We start from the raw sequence: 12142 nt of genomic DNA on the forward strand, positions 1-12142 counted from the left end.
TACAGTTTACATATTTAAAACAAATCTATAGCTATATGCGCCGTGCTGATATCACCAACTGTCATGCATATAAAGTCAATTAACTTTCATATAAGAACAAACTGCCTTGTCAAAGATGTCATTGAAGATGCCCAAGCTAATGTTGCATTGATGTGAACACTAATAAATAAATAAATGCACACTAAATAAATAACTTTAGCACCGAGAGAAACGAACAGACTGAATTGAGCTCCAGCTTTGGCCCCTGGCACACAGACAACTGCAAAATGCGTCAGACCCGATGCAGCAGAAATTTACATGCATGTTTGACAGCGGTATGAAGCTCTTCCCCGTTCTTACATGCATGTGTCATTCATTTTGGCGTGTTTTTAGCATGTCAGGTTCACTCACCGCACAGATCGTGTCAAAAAATCCGCGTCGATCCGTTCCGTCCTTGTTCGTTTCTCAGGGAAGGGCCCCCGGAAAGATTCTCCGCCGTTTCCCTCCGGTGACACGGTACATCCTCTAGAGAAGCTGAGAGAATCCGCTACTGTCTGTCCGCTCCGACCGCCGCCGCCGCCGCTGCTGATGATGATGATGAGAAACGGAGAGCGCCGGTGCACGAGCGCACATCACATCACTGAATGAGGAAGACGGGTTTCATGACGAGCGCTGATGATGATGATGCTGCGGGAGAAGGAAGGACGCGACCGGATCCCACACCAACCACTGGATGAATGTGAACGTGAAGACTGAAGAGCTCCACCACACACGGTAAACACGGGGGTGTAGCAATGACTGGACATCCCATAGGAAAGAAAAAATAGCAAGGAGATCTCTGTAAGAGCTCAATCGATTCTCCTAGACAACGATGAGATTAAATGAAGAGCAATTACAATCTTTTCTCACGTTTCTCCTTTAGAGATCTCAACAGTGTCTCAAACTGTTCGAATTTGCATTGCATTGAAAAGTCAGATTCTTCTATATGAACTCAAATATGTCTAATTTAATTCTTCTGAGACCCAAAGAACACAAATTAGATCTCTTTTATATATCAATTGATAGACTGCTGTGAGATTAAATGACTAATTACAGTCTCCTGCTTCTCAGATTCTTCTACTAAAAGACCTTGAGACCTAGAGATCTCAGTTCAAATTTGCATTGCATTGAAAATCTGCATTGAAAAGTCAGATTCTTCCATATACGAACGTAAATATTTCTCATCTAATTAACCAATTAGATATCTTTAACACCTCGATCGATTGAGCAATTATATCAGATTTTCTCTTAAAGTAAAAGACCTCAGTGATGTTTCTCCTCTGTAGATCTCAATGATGTCTCAAACTGTTTGAATTTGCATCAATCTGTGTTGAAAAGTGAGATTCATCAATATGAACTCAAACATTTCTCATTTAATTCTTCTGGGACCAAAATACCCATGTAAAAAATCACAAATGAGATCTCTTTAACATCTCAATCAATTCTCCTAGACAGCAATGAGATTAAATCGAGCAATTACAGTCTCCTGCTTCTCAGATGGTCTCCTAAAGTAAAAGACCTAGTGATCTCGCATGTTTCATCTCAACAATGTCTCAAACGGTTCAAATTTGCATCGCCTTGAAAATCTGCATTGAAAAGTGAGATTCATCAATACGAACTCAAACATTTCTCATTTAATTCTTCTAAGACCATATTACATGTGTAGAAAAATCATAAATGTGATATTTTTAACATCTCAATTGATTCTTCTAGACAGCAATGAGAATAAATGCAGTCTCCTGCTTCTCAAATTCTTCTACTAAAGTAAAAGAGCCCAGTGATCTCACATTTTTCCTCTAGAGATCTCAATAATGTCTCAAACTTGCATTGAAAAGTCAGATTCGCCAACATCAACCAAAAATTTCTCATCTAATTCTTTTGAGACCAAGTAACCCAAATATCTCATGAGAAAAACACAAATAAGATCTCTTTAACATCTCAATCAATTCTTCAGACAGCAGTGAGATTAAATAGAGCGATTACAGTCTCCTGCTTCTCAGATTTTTCGTCTAAATGAAGACCCCAGTGATCTCACGTTTCTCCTCTAGAGATCTCAACAATGTCTCAATTGTTTTCAATATTGCATTGCATTGAAAATCTGCCGTGAAAAGTCAGATTCTTCCATATTTACTCAAATATGTCTCATCTAATTCTTCTGAGACCAAATAACCTGAGTATCTCATAAGAAAAATCACAAATCAATGAAATCTCTTTAAAATCTCAACCGATTCTCCCAGACAGCAGTAAGATTAAACCAATACCAATTCGAGTCCCCCGTTTCTCATATTTTTCTTCTATAGTAAAAGACCCCAGTATCTCACGCCTCCTTTTGAGATCTCACAATGTCCCAAAATGTTCAGATGTGCCAAAATTCTAATGAAGTCTCAAATATTTCTCATCTAATTCTTCCAAATTACCAAATTACCCGAGTATCTCTTAAGAAAGAGACCTCTTTGTCTCCAAGACAGCTATGAGATGATATAGTCGAGCACATGTACTTATAGCTTGTGCTAAAGTCTACAATTTTTCTCCTTTTTAAAGATACCAAATTTTGCAAAAAATATCAAATGAACTTTAGAATCAAAAAGAAAATTTACCAAATTCTTCTGAGACCAAACTTGGCATTTTTAGCATTTTAAATATATCTGTTGCCTCTAAAGCTACAAGATTCATTTTATCAACATTCATTTTATGGTTCTATTTTAGGAGAAACACATGAGACAAAACTGATACTTAAATGAAGCTTAACTGAGAACCCAATGAATCTCATGAGCTATGAAAGAGCAGTCTCACTTTTCACACTGAGCATCTTCAGACGTTCAGAAATGTCTACATTCCTTCACTTTTCAAACATCAATTGACTGATTGATTAAGACTATTACGCAAGTATGTAATATGCAAATTCAGCCCCAATGGACAATCCTCGAAACGCTGTTTTGATATTGAGAGTTGTAGAAAAGCTCTTGGAGTGAAGTGGAGATGATGGAGATGTTCGAGGCGTGGTTTGGACTCATTCTGGTTACTGTGTTCTCTTCATAGAGGTTAAGCTGCTGGAGTCTCTGCTCAAGGAGACCGGCGTCCCTGGGCTCAGTGTTAAGGGCAGAACAGACGTGTGTGAACTGATGAACGAGTGATTGGGATGCACGGAGTCGGCCGGTGTGGTTTAGCGCTGAATGTAAGCTTGGATTACTCTTATGTTACCAAGAGCCCTTAATGTCCACAGGCACTCGTGCACTTGACTGGGTTTAATGTTTGAAGTGTGTTTCCAGTGACTCTCTATACGAGGACGCTGCATGTAAATGCATACGTGGCTGTATGCTCAAGGGCAAACACGTACGTACAGCACGTTATGAAGCAGCGCTATGGCCACTCTGTCATCCTGACCCCTCCTTCCTTAAGGATGAACTGTTTCATTCCCAGATGACTGGAGCGGACGTCATGTTTCTGCTTTCGCTGTTCTCATCGACGCTGCAGGGGGTGAGCAGAAGGTTTGACACACACACACTCAAACACACAGATGTAGATGTTTCCTGTTCACACATCAAATGCTCGTCTGCACCTAAAGGGCAAATGAAAGGCAGGAACATTTGTAAATAACCCACGTCATGAGTTTTAAATGATGAAACTGGACACTGGAGTTTATAAGAGCAAGTTTCAGCATCATAGTTGAAGGTCACTTCTGCAAACCACTAAATAAATAGGCTCATTGCCTACCCACCTTCTGTTCACTATGTAAGCGTTCGGATAAAAGCATCTGCTAAATTTATGTAAATGTACAATGACCCTAAAAAGTTTGGAAACACTTTACAGTAAAGTCCTATTAGTTATCATTCAATGAGCATCACATTTGTTACAGTATTTATTAATCTTCGTTATGTTAGTTAATAAAAATACACTGACTAAATTTTCACAAACAATTACAAAGAAATGGCAGACTTTATTTGGTAACACTTTATTTTAAAATAAAGTGTAACTTTTTATTTTAAAAAGGTGTCCTAGTTACAGTGTATTTATACATTTAAGTACTGAGTAACTGTTAGTTCATGTCAGCTCAGGTCCATTAAATAATATGACCAGATACTTTTGATTTAAATAGCGTGTTCGTAAATGTTGAAATTATCATTAAAGGGGACCTATAATGCCCCTTTTCACAAGATGTAATATAAGTCTCTGGTGTCTCCAGAATAAGTTTCAGCTCAAAATACCCCACAGATCATTTATTATAGCTTGTCAAATTTGCCCCTATTTGGGTGTGAGAAAAAACACGCAATTTTTGTGTATGTCCCTTTAAATGCAAATGAGCTGCTGCTCCCGGCCCCCTTTCCAGAAAAGGGCGGAGCTTTAACAGCTCAACAACAACAAAGCTGGAGAATCTCACGCAGCCAAAATGAGGATTGTCAGTAACGGTGTTCAGCCTTACATTGTTCAAACCGGAGTCGACACTGATGGAGAGACTCAGGAAGAAGTTACAACTTTTAGACGTTTCTGAACGGTTAGTGGATAAATTTATGTAGTTGCTGTGGAGTTGATTCAACTCATCCACTAGCATGTGCCGTCATGTTCGTCTTTTGTGCAAATCCAGAGTTGAATTGACCCTCGTTTGTGAAGCAGTCCGGCGTAAAATGACAGCATGACAACAACACTCTACTACAACAACTCTTCCTCTTCTCTAAAGCAGCCCAACATGGCCCCGCCCCGTTTGTTGAGCGTTCTCGGGGGCGGGGTTTATGTAAATTTTAGGGTTAGTGATGTCACCAACCTGGGAAGAAGCTCGTTGTAGTCCCTACCAGCCATTTGTTCTTAAAGCGATTTCTGTAAAATAAAATATCTCCCTTTGTATTGAACTTTGAGCGTCGTAACTTTGCAGATGTTGTTTATGCTCAAACAGCAACATTACACACTAACTAAAGTTAAGAAAGTGAAATTATAATCAAAGACCCCATTAAAACTATCTGCATGTTTATTATATTGAAAAAATCTCAAAGCAAAATATAAGATTGTTAGTTTTATAAAATAATTAAATTGATTTTTAAATTAAAAAGCAATAGATATATTGTTCACAATTAAGGGCACTTTATGGTAGTCAAACCATGTGTAACATTTCTACAGTTGGAGAAAAGATGCTGCTAAACTCCTCAAATCTATAAAATAAGTTGCACGAATGGGCTACTTTCAGCTTTCAAACTTTAAAAGTAGTTCAAATGATCTAGATTGTAGATCTAGATGTTATTTAGGCCAACATCAAAAAGCATGAAGCTGAGTTTGACACGGATCTGAGCTCAAACCAGCAGGGAAAAACACTCAGCTGCTGGTCCATATGCCTCCATTCTCTCATTCATATGGTGCACATGCTGTAAAGTTTACTGCACATGCACCTGTAAACCTGCTCTTGAGAGTAAACTGACATGCTTTTGAGAGTACAAATGAAGTATTCAAAACAGTGGGCTAAAATAATCAAGCATCCATCACAGATTTGCGTATAACAGGTGCATCGCTCCAGGTGCTCAGAACCACACCAACCTCTACCCAAAATAAATGAATGTTGATTCATTGCAATTTGAGAAGTTTTGACCTTTGATGGACCCTCATTTAGGGTAGATTAGTGTGATTAGATAGATTAGTTAGGGTCGATTAGTGTTAGATGATTCTGCACCTGTTGTACAGATATGAGATCAGATTACTTCCATTCTTGCTGATTGAAAATGTGTTATGCAACGAATCAGAATTAAGCTCTGTTGTTCAGAAATAGTTCAGTGCATTATCATTACAAACATTTCTTGATTGCAATCTCACCAGCCACTCATTATGTACACCTTGCTAGTACCGGGTTGGACCGGTTGCCTTCAGAACTGCCTTAAATCTTCGTGGCATAGATTCAACAAGGTGCTGGAAACATGATAGCTGATAGGACATGATCACATCACACAGTTGCTGCAGATTTGTCGGCTGCACATTGATGATCTGAATCTCCCGTTCCAGCACATCCCAAAGCTGCTCTATTGGATTGAGATCTGGTGACTGTGGAGGCCATTTGAGTTTAGTGAACTCACTGTCATGTTCAAGAAACCATTTTGAGATGATTTGAGCTTTGTGACATGGTGCGTTATCCTGCTGGAAGTAGCGATCAGAAGATGAGAACACCGTGGTCATAAAGGACATGGTCAGAACAAAACTCAGGTAGGCTGTGGTGTTTAAACGATGCTCAATTGGAACTAAGAGGCCCAAAGTGTGCCAAAAAAAAATACACATTACACCATTACACCACCAGCAGCCTAAACCGCTGACACAAGACAGGATGGATCCATGCTTCATATTGTTTACACCAAATTCTGACCCTACCAGACTCATCAAATCAGGCAATCTTTTATTGTCCAGTTTTGTTGAGCCTGTTTAAATTGTAGCCTCAGTGTCCTGTTCTCAGCTGGCAGGAGTGTCACCGGTGTGTCTTCTGCTGCTGTAGCTCATCTGCTTCAAGGTTGGACATGTTGTGCTTTCAGAGATGCTCTTCTGTAGACCTCGGTTTTAACGAGTGCTTATTTGAGTTACTGTTGCCTTTATAACATGAACTAACAATGAACATCTGTATTTGTAAAAACAAAAGCTAATAAAATAATAACAAATGCATTGCTCATTAAATGTTAGTAAATGCATTAGCAAATATTAACTAATGGGACCTTATTGTGAAGCGTTACCATTTTTTCATTATGCATTCAGTGTCACGACTTCAGACTTGCATTTACTATTGTTATTTGTAATTTAACAGATGCTTTTTTATTGAAAGTTACTTATAATACACTAATTATAGAGGCAGTACCCATGAAAAACCAAGGGTGGAGCGTTCCAAATATCATCATCAGAATGAAAAGAAGCCAGAATCCTCTCAAGCACATGATGAAACAGTCAGATTCTTTTGGAGGACTACAGCACAGCTGAGGGCGTCTGCATGGTTTGCATCACTAAGAGCTGCTGGGCAAACACTAATGATGTGTTAGTAACTCTCAAAGGTCATGGATTAACTGTTTATCTCTATCAGAATTGCTGGTCGTCTGCTTAACACCCAAATCCACTGAGGTCACCAATGCCAACAGATCCTACAGTCAATTCATCATTCTTCACGAGTGTTACTTTAGTATTATTATAGTATGTATTAATATTTTTATTTATTTATTTTGGTAATTTTGTGCTTTTGTCATGTTTTAAAAAAATATGCGTGTGTGTGAGAGACTTTTAGAGAGTTTTAGTTTACAATAACTATACATATACATTATGATGCTCTTTGAAATGGCAAATTGTATCCCTTTACATCTGCATTTATGTCGAGAATCCAAAACGAGGGATGCAATAAAGCTGTAACAAGCCATTAAGATGCTCCAACACTGAAATGTAATGGATTAGATAAAGTAAACGATGAACTTGCTTTTAATTTTCCCAGCAGATTTTTTTTCTTGCCCAATAGCGAATCACATTTTATTCATCATTAATTTTGTCATTGTAAATGTGGCTGTGTTTTACAAATGAATATCGCACATTTAAACATTAATGATTTTGTCTGGATTCTCTCTTTCTATCCCAGTCTTCACCCGCCCCCATTCCTCATTCCAGGAAGAGTGCTCTTACAGGAAGGTCAGGGCCTGAGCCACGGATCTGCAGTGATTGAAATCTTCTCCAGAGTCTGAGGCTCATTTCAGTGGCCTGACACTCACCTCCCTCATAAATAATCCCTCCACGCTGAAATGGAACGGGGGAATGAAGAAGAAATGGCGAGGGGAAAACCTGATAAGATCTTTTTGGAATAGGAGGACAAGAAAAAAACCTTACCAAAGAAATCGGCTAATGGGATGCGTTCGAGAGAGGGCGGAGTATGCAAATTTGTATATCATTCCTTTAGGGTGTCTCTTTTGTGCAGGGAGATGGAGAAATCTGGTCATTTTAGAGTCATGTCTGTCACACAGATGGACTATAAAACTGGTCTGTCGGGAAAGAGGTCGGATCAGAGAGAGAGAGCGAGAGAGACTGAGGCAGTGGATCTGGAATAGTGTTACTATACTCAATGCATCCCAAAAGCAAAGTAGATTTCTACAATAAAATGTGTAAAATTCACCACTACGATGTTAGGATATTCTGGATGGATGCTAAGGGGTTGCTAGTTGGTTGCTAGGGTCTTCTAGGCAGTTGCCAGGTCGTTGATGGTTACTATGGCAATGCAAGCATGTTGCTATGTTTTAGTGGTTATTAGTGCCTTGCTACATGGTTCTAAGATGTTCTGGGTGGTTGCTAGGGACTTCTAGGTGATTGCCAGGTTGTTTTTTAGGTGATTTAAGTTGTTTCTGGGGTGTCCTGGGTGGTTGCTAGGGACGTCTAGGTAGTTGCCAGGTTTTTGATAGTTACTAAGGCATTGCTATGCAGTCACTACAGTGTTTTGGTGGTGTCTAGTACATTGCTACATGGTTCTAAGATGTTCTGGGTGGTTGCTAGGGACTTCTAGGTAATTGCCAGTTTGCTGAATGTTACTAAGGCGTTGCTATGCAGTCACTACAATGTTTTGGTGGTTTCTAGTGCATTGCTACATGGTTCTAAAATGCTCTACATGGCTGCCAGGGACTTCTAGGTGATTGCCAGGTTGTTGATGGTTACTAAGGCATTGCTATGCAGTCACTACAGTGTTTTAGTGGTTTCTAGTGCATTGCTACATTGTTCTAAGTTGTTCTGGGTGGTTGCTAGGGACTTCTAGATGGTTACCAGGTTGCTGAATGTTACTAAGGCATTGTTATGCAGTCACTACAATGTTTTGGTGGTTTCTAGTGCATTGCTACATGGTTCTAAGATGTTCTGGGTGGTTGCTAGGGACTTCTAGGTGATTGCCAGGTTGTTTTTTAGGTGATTTAAGTTGTTTCTGGGGTGTCCTGGGTGGTTGCTAGGGACGTCGTCTAGGTAATTGCCAGTTTGCTGAATGTTACTAAGGCGTTGCTATGCAGTCACTACAATGTTTTGGTGGTTTCTAGTGCATTGCTACATGGTTCTAAAATGCTCTACATGGTTGCCAGGGACTTCTAGGTGATTGCCTGGTTGTTGATGGTTACTAAGGCATTGCTATGCAGTCACTGCAGTGTTTTAGTGGTTTCTAGTGCATTGCTACATTGTTCTAAGTTGTTCTGGGTGGTTGCTAGGGACTTCTAGATGGTTGCCAGGTTGCTGAATGTTACTAAGGCATTGTTATGCAGTCACTACAGTGTTTTGGTGGTTTCTAGTGCGTTGCTACATGGTTCTAAGATGTTCTGGGTGGTTGCTAGGGACTTCTAGGTGGTTGTCAGGTTATTGAATGTTACTAAGGCATTGCTATGCAGTACTACAGTGTTTTGATGGTTTATACTGCATTGCTATATGGTTCTCAGATGTTCTGGGTTGTTGCAAGGGTGTTTTAGTTGTTTTAAGTGGTTGCTGGGGTGTCCTGAGTGGTTGCTAAGGACTTGTAAGTGGTTGCCAGGTTGTTGATGGTTACTAAGGCATTGCTATGCAGTCACTGCAGTGTTTTGGTGGTTTCTAGTGCGTTGCTATATGGTTCTAAGTTTGCTTTAAAGCCAGAGATATCACACAATAACTTATCTATAGGCCTACTGTAATTGAGACATTCAAGAAATTCATTACAAATAGAGAGATGGATAGTACAGAGAAATTTCACTATGGGTTAGCTAAGGACAGGAACCAGACTGATTATTCCACAACATGCCTTCACAAAAAGCATTTCAGACCCAGAAACAAAATAATTAATTTGTTAAATCCATAATCTCAATACTGAAAAATCTGAAAGCAAAAGTTTATGCGAGTAACACTGTCTTCTCTCTGGCTCCATAAGTAATAAAATAAGATGGAGAATATTACTTTGCTGTTCTTATCATATTTGCTTTTATGACTGTTACAGTGGCCTCATTTCCAATGCTGCATCTCAATACAGATTCCTCAAAGTGTGAGTGTAATGAAAGTCTTTATCTGTGACGTGTGATGCGTCTAGCTGAAAGACTTCATTATCTCTGTGTGTTAATGTGATTTCTAGAGCTGCACTGGCATCTGCACTAGTATAAGTCATTGACATCAAGTGAAATTCATGGGTGATGCAGTGTGCCGTCACGGCTGGCCCTTCAGACCCCAAACCACAACAGACTGATGAATTACCCCACGGCTACAAGGCCGAGAGGATAAACACAAAAACGCACAACAACATGCACAGACTGAGCTCACAAACTCACACTGGCTCTACATGATTATACTCTGTTTCTAACCGCTTTGTTCAATTCTTCAGGTCCATAGGCTTCATTAAAGACTTATTACAGTGATTTTACCACAGTTAAAAGGGGTATTCTTAGGTATGACATGAAGAAGACCCCTTTAAACCATGGTAAGATCACTGTAACCTACACCTACAGATCATTTATTATAGCTTGTCAAATTTGCCCCTATTTGGGTGTGAACAAAAACACGCCGTTTTTGTGTGTGTCCCTTTAAATGCAAATGAGCTGCTGCTCTCAGCCCCCTTTCCAGAAGAGGGCGGAGCTTTAACAGCTCAACAACAACAAAGCTGGAGAATCTCACGCAGCCAAAATGAGGATTGTCAGTAACGGTGTTCAGCCTTACATTGTTCAAACCGGAGTCGACACTGATGGAGAGACTCAGGAAGAAGTTACAACTTCTAGAATGAAACTGGACGTTTCTGAATGGTTAGTGGATAAATTTATGTAGTTGCTGTGGAGTTGATTCAACTCATCCACTAGCATGTGCCGTCATGTTAATCTTTCGTCCAAATCAAGCATTAAATTGACCCTCATTTGTGAAGCAGTCCGGCGTAAAATGCCAAGAGCCCAACATGGCTTCGCTCCCTTTGTTGCGTGTTCTTGGGGGCAGGGTTTATGTAAATTTTATCTCAAACAGCAACAATACACACTAACTCAAGTTAAAAAAGTGAAATCATAATCAACCACCCCTTTAAAAGTAATTTTATTAAAAAATAAGTTTAAATAAATATCTTTAAATTAAATATCATCAGAAAGTGACTGTGCCATAACAGAGTTTGTTCCACTGGAGTGTGAATTTTTATATAAAAAAAGGACCTTCTGTGAATGTGACTCATCTCAAACCCCCACTGAGAACAATTTTTATCTTCACAGCACAAAATTGTTTCTGGAGTGCATGTTGCAACCATCCCCGAGCTCCCAAAAACACCCAAAAGAAAAAAAGAGACACTTTCCATCCAGGCAAATATACAAGAAAACAAGAGCTCATACTCAGTATTAAACGCCCTGCAGCATTTACGTCTGTGCTTGATTCCTCAAATCATGTATGTTGTTAATCAGAGGCGTTCTGTTACTGTACTAAGTGATCAGACACACCATTTTCACCTGCTGGATGAGAAAACAGGTGAAAAAAGCCCACAGATGCACATTGAAACAGTGTTAATTATGCATATGATAACCCTGCATTGAAGGAGGGACCTAAAACATATTTACAGACCAGAAGAAGTAAGCATGTAGCCAGTAGAAACACAGAAAAGGCAATTGACATGCATTTGTTGTAAGCAGCCGGGTTCACCTCTTCAGTTATTCATGAAACACGCGGCTGGATTCAGGGAACATGACATGTCGCATCAGCACGCTACAATTACAGAAATACGATTTGCATGAAAGATTAACTACAGACATCCTCGTCTCGGGTTAACAGCGTTCTGTTCACCCTAAACCGCTCGAATCACCTCCGCTGCATTAAACATTAACTACTGTAGTCCTGCTCTGAATGGGCTTTCAACCAACTCAAAATGTTACCGTGGTATTTATTTTTGGTCCCATGAGGGGACGGCGGCCTCATGGATCTGCTGTCTGCATAAAAATAAATGCACTGTTTAAATATCATAAATCAAAATGAAGACAATGCCTGAAAACAACTCTTGTTCTGATAACTTGTACTCGTGGCTAGTTCAACAATGGAATACACACACTATATGATATTTTTTTCATAAAATAACCCAAAACAAAAACAGTATGTGAAACACATAGACACATTATTTAACAATACACCTTTCAAAACAACATTGGTGTCACATGACCACCAAGTTACCTTCTTGGATATAAAAATAGAT

At 39.4% G+C, this 12142-nt stretch overlaps 1 protein-coding gene across 5 annotated transcripts in view; it reads right to left on the bottom strand.

The window, feature by feature from the left end:
• dlgap4a (discs, large (Drosophila) homolog-associated protein 4a) overlaps positions 1 to 679 on the bottom strand; it is a 180288-nt gene extending 179609 nt beyond the window's left edge. For 3 of the 5 annotated variants that reach the window (XM_048177438.1, XM_048177437.1, XM_048177435.1), the window contains exon 1: positions 391 to 679. The gene's annotated coding sequence lies outside the window, so the exon portion shown is untranslated. The remainder of the gene's footprint in view (positions 1 to 390) is intronic. The other 2 variants (XM_048177440.1, XM_048177439.1) reach the window with 1 other exon arrangement.
• Between the last annotated feature and the right edge of the window lie 11463 nt (positions 680 to 12142).

The sequence above is a fragment of the Megalobrama amblycephala genome, linkage group LG24 (assembly GCF_018812025.1).
Source record: "Megalobrama amblycephala isolate DHTTF-2021 linkage group LG24, ASM1881202v1, whole genome shotgun sequence".
Lineage (NCBI taxonomy): Eukaryota > Metazoa > Chordata > Actinopteri > Cypriniformes > Xenocyprididae > Megalobrama > Megalobrama amblycephala.